We start from the raw sequence: 5,007 nt of genomic DNA, 5'->3' as shown, positions 1-5,007 counted from the left end.
CGCACGGGGCCCTGACCCTGTTCCCGGGGCCCCGAGGGTTTCTGCTCCTCCCAGAGCTCTGGCCGAGGGCAATGTGTCCTAAGACTGGAAGTAAAGTGACCTCTTAAGAGCTGGACAGTCAAGGGCAAGTCGGCCCCAGAAGCACCCCTTTCTCAAGCACACAGCCCTATACCCGCGTGCCCTGCAAATTAGCCAAGGCTTAGAGGTAAAGGAATAATGGCTCCTCAGACGGAAACAAACAGAGACTGATTGACAAGGAGGCCCTCATAATCAGTGCTGCAGTAAACTATACTAATTATGGTGTCAATTGGTAACATTATAAAGGTTGAAACTACATAATGAAAAAAGAGCATACACACAGGCAGAGCGAGTTCAGCAAACGTAATTACAGGGTGACATTATTGGCAAATAGTATTTTATGAGGTATTAAGAGGGATGTGGCATCAACACACTCCCAAACTTACAAGCTCTTCAGGGGTGGGAGGACCTGGAACTGGCCAAAGGCTCTCGCCTGGCCACTGTGATTTGGCTAAGTGCACACAGGGGTGTGGGGGCCCCTTGAGGTCTTCCTGACATCCCCCAAAGGAGATGTTTGTAGGTGGGGATCACATTCTCACGCTCTGATTCCCTCTAGGCTCCATCATATCCTTGTTCCTGGCTGGTCCGCACATCCTCAGCTCTTGGACTATCCAAGCCAGAAGTCACCAGAGATGGTGTGTCCTTGACAATCGCTTTACAGCGAGCGTGGTGGGACGTGGAAGCCTGGCCATTCATTGTGACTAGATTATCCACGTTCAACAGTATTCATGGCACTCAGGCCAAGGGTCTCTGTTGTCCTTGTGTTCAGATCTATGGAAGACCAAAGAAAACTGAGAAGATCACCAAGGTCATCCCAGATTCAGGATGATACCGGGTACTTACAAAGGACAAAAAGTGAATGGGGTGATGTGACAGCAGGTGCAGGGGAGCGGAGAGACAGGCTTCCTCCTAGGTGGAAGGGCTGGGAGGCCTTCTTGAGGACAGGACACATGAACTGAGACGGAGGAGCTGGGATCCCAGGGATGCCCGGCTCCTCACTGGCAGAAAAAGGGCGGAGTGCAGGTGCCCTCACTTGCAGGCTGGGGTCCTTCTGTTGCATCGGGCACTCCCAACCGCTGTGTGGGCCAGCAAGGGGGAAAGAACCTGTCAGCTCTAAGGATCTGGGTCTGGCGGCACTGCATTTGGAAGGTTAAAGGACCGTGAGAGATCATGTAATTCAAAGTCCCTGAAACACGGGAGAACCACACGTGCTGCATGGGGGGTAAAGGAGCTTTTCCCTGGCTCTGCTTGTCTACTGCTGTACAGAAAACCACCCCAAAGTGAACAGAAATATCTCGTTATCTCTCGCATTTCTGTGCACTGACTAGACAGTTCTTGTTTCCGGTCTCTTCTGGGGTTACAGTCAGATGCTGGGGCTGGAGTCATCTAGAGGCCTGCACCTGGGCCTGGATGACTGGATAGCTGGGCCCTGGCCAGGCCTCTCTCCCCCAGGGCCTCCCGACACAGCTAGCTTGGGCTTCCTCCTGGCATGGCAGTCTCCGGACATGCAGGCTTCCCTGGAGGCTGGCTTCCTCCGGGGTAAGCATTATTAAAGGACCAGGCAGAATTTAACGGGTTTCTCAGGACCTGGCAATGAAGGGCTGGAACATTCTTCCTGCCACAGTCTATTGATGAAAAAAAGTCACTGAGGCCATCCCAGATCCAAGGGGAGGGAAATCAGACTCCAGCTTTCAGTAGGAAGAGTGGCAAAGAACTTGGAGTCATCTTGAATCCACCTCTGCATTTAAAAAAAACAATTGCAGCCTCTACTAAAGGCCTGCTTAGCCTCTGGACAACTTTTAATAAACATGTTTCATTCACACTCAGATTGTCTTCATTTTCCTCCAGTTATTCAAAGAATTAGTGCATGTTTACTGAGGGTCTTCCATGTAAAAGCTGTGTCATGTTTGGTACCACGTGCCATACACCATATGCAGTGTACACAGTACTCGCAGAAGGTTACGTTTAGATAAGGCACTACATACTGCCACTGGCAATAGCTGAACTCATTTTTAAAGTGAAGTTTGACATAGAGGTCCAGTATACCAAACAGGTCAAGGGGGGACTCTTCTGGGTGAGGTGGAAGCCTCAGGGCAACTCAGAGAATTGCAGTGTGTGTGCCATCCTAAGAGATGGAGAAAGAAAACTAGGGAGAGAAACATCCCTTCTCCATCTTAGATTTCCTGATGAAAAAATATGGACCCAGCCTTTAGGGAGAGCTAGTGCATCAATGACATTTTTTAAAAATTGTCTGTCTATGCCAAATTGGCTTGAACTGAAAGAACACAAGAATAAGGACGTCCTAGGGTAAATCAGGTTTCAGGTAGGGCTGGATCCAGGGGCTCATGCAATGTTCTATGTTACTTAACAGGTAAGATACTAACACAGGATCAGGTCTCGCCAGTCTTCACCTGTGCTAGCTTCACTCTTGGGGGCACGTTCTCCATGTCCTTGAGAGGACAAGGTGGCCACCAGCAGTTCCATGCTGACTTCTCCCGTGCATTTTCCTCAGGCTAATTTCAGCCCTGGTTGGCCTCGGTTGGGTCCCATGCTCAAACCCACACCATCTGAGCAATCAGTGGATGTCCTGCTCTGACTGTTGAAGTTTAAGACAACATAGGCACTCCTGAGCCACCAGGGAAGTCACTGGTACTGAGAGGTCATTGGTGCTGACAGTGAAGGGAAGAGAATGAGGTTCTCTTGCTGGAAGGAGGCAAGCAGGCAGCTGGACAGACAAAAACACCTCCATAGAAAGGAAGGGACAGCAAAGAACTAAGAGACAGGAGGACAAGAGGCCAGGGCTGGAAAAGCAGGGCATTGCCTGGTCTCTCCCTGCAAGGGCAGGAGTGGCCAACTCGCTGGGTCTTGACCGGTAGTAAATGACTATCTCTTAAAAGTTGAGCCTGTGTCCCTGGGAGCAGGTTTAAGGTCAGAGGTCAGGACCCTGGTGCTGGTACTGCCCTCAGCTCTGTGCCTGTCACCCGGGCCTCGTGCACCAAGAAGCCCTCCGAGCTTGGGGAACACCCAGAAACATCCCAGAAAGCCTGTCAGCAGGTGCTTTGGCCTGAAATGAAACCAGGGACAGGAAAACACAACTGCCTTGTGGTATCATGAAACATTGCCATTAAGTTTAATGCCTTCGTAACAAAGAATGCCACATTTATTATCGCAAATAAATCCACGGATTTAACACCCATCAGGCTTTAGACTTTATTTTTCCATATAAAATAAATATGGCTAGAGTATAAGATTATGACTGCACCATTATTTTCGAAAACTATTTAATTTAAGCGCAGGCTCGCTGCCCCATGCTGTGAACCTGGATCCAGGAAGGGCCACCCCAGCCCCAGGGGAACGCTCGCCCCACCGAGCGCAGCAGGCAACAAGGTGGGCTTTCCTGCGCGACGGCTGGGTTTCATCACTGTTTAACGAATTGTTGCACTCTTTATAGGATAAACAATAAATTGCACATGATTTATCATATTACCCAATAAATCATGTGACAAATCATTAGGCAGAGTGATAAAATCAAGTGTTTTAGAAATAAGTTAATCTATGGTGCCAATGTGTAAACTAAACAGTTGCATAAAAACCCTATTTACTAATCATTTTTACATAAAGAAAGATTAATGATTATGTAGATTAAATGTGTACTTATTCCTATAAACATCAGACAGCCATACGCCCTATTGGCCTTCTCTCTTTAGCCAAGCCCCCCAAAAGCCTCCCCTGGTAGCCCAAGCCCGTCTGCCTCCCTCCTCCCTGGATGTGTGTTGACCAGGAGAGGATGCTGGAGAAGCGAGGACCAGAGAAAGAAATGGTTAAAGAGGAGTGTGTCACCCAGGGGCCCGGCGGTGAGGCCATCCTCACCGTAAATTCTGTAACACACTAATTAACACTTTCATTAGGGCTGGGAGACAGGTTCCCCTGCTGCCTGTTCCTCCAGCCTGCCTTCGACCCAGCGCTCTTTCTCACTTGTGACAACTATGTTTATAGCTTCTCTGCCCATCGAGCTGGCTGGCACATCGAATTACCCTCAAGAGTACATGGGCATCACGTCACATTTGCGTGCCCAATATCATACGTGACGAGCTGTGCCACCGCCAGGCCCTTTAATGCACAGCCCGCAGACGGCTGGCCCCCGGAATGCACAGGCGGATATTAAGCTAAATCTTTTTGGAGTCAAGCTTGTTTCACATCAGTTACACAAACATATTGGTTCCTTTAAAAGAACAAATGCTTTGTGAGCAAGGAAAGGAAAGGACGCCAGGACTCAAACCTGAGAAAGCATTCCACGCATCAACTCAGCCCTTCCTTCTGAAGGCTGTTTCCTTCGGGGGAGGAGGGGAGAGATTGTTTGGCTTCTAGAATATGGATTTGGAACCATGTTCATTCTAAACTCTGGACGTCACTAGGCCGTGGAAAGGGAGAGGAAGGGAGAGCCCTGGGGAGTGGAACCAGAAGACAGTGGGAATATCAGACAAGACTCCTTTTCCTCTCTTTGGTGAAAATGCTGCTCATCTTCTCAAACGTCCATCTGACTTTGGATTTCTCAACATTACAAATCCAACCCTGAAGCTGATCCTAGCAGTGCAGAGAGAAGTGAAACCATCTTAGACGTGTTTGAAACTCACCTTCCATTTTGCACCAAAATCCGTATTAAATGGCTTGAGAAAATGCTAATCACTGAGGTTTGAGAACCATCATTCCTGGCTGTTTAGAGACTGCGGAAAAGATGGTAGAGATAAGAGGGTTGTCAAGGATGACACTGCATTAGTATTCTTCAGAAAAGCTCTAAAAAATGAGATGGATACATTTTACTGACAACTTTGGTTTCAATGAACTGCTAGGAAAATACTGCCTCCAAGACGGAAATCCAAGAAATGAGCTTTCACACGTCCTTAGCCTTTCCCCAGAAGCAGGACATTA

The 5,007-nt window shown here is 48.5% G+C and overlaps 1 long non-coding RNA gene across 1 annotated transcript; it reads right to left on the bottom strand.

Annotated features, from left to right (window-relative positions):
* Positions 1-393: 393 nt before the first annotated feature.
* On the bottom strand, positions 394-4,431 carry LOC140698444 (uncharacterized). The gene is made up of 2 exons (XR_012076232.1): positions 4,358-4,431; positions 394-849 (listed from the first exon to the last, which is right to left on the bottom strand). It is a non-coding gene; the product is annotated as an uncharacterized lncRNA (long non-coding RNA).
* Positions 4,432-5,007: the final 576 nt, after the last annotated feature.

This window comes from Vicugna pacos, chromosome 9 (assembly GCF_048564905.1).
Source record: "Vicugna pacos chromosome 9, VicPac4, whole genome shotgun sequence".
Taxonomy (NCBI): domain Eukaryota; kingdom Metazoa; phylum Chordata; class Mammalia; order Artiodactyla; family Camelidae; genus Vicugna; species Vicugna pacos.
The sequence above is the reverse complement of the archived record's forward strand: the minus strand, read 5'-3'. Positions and strand labels throughout refer to the sequence as shown.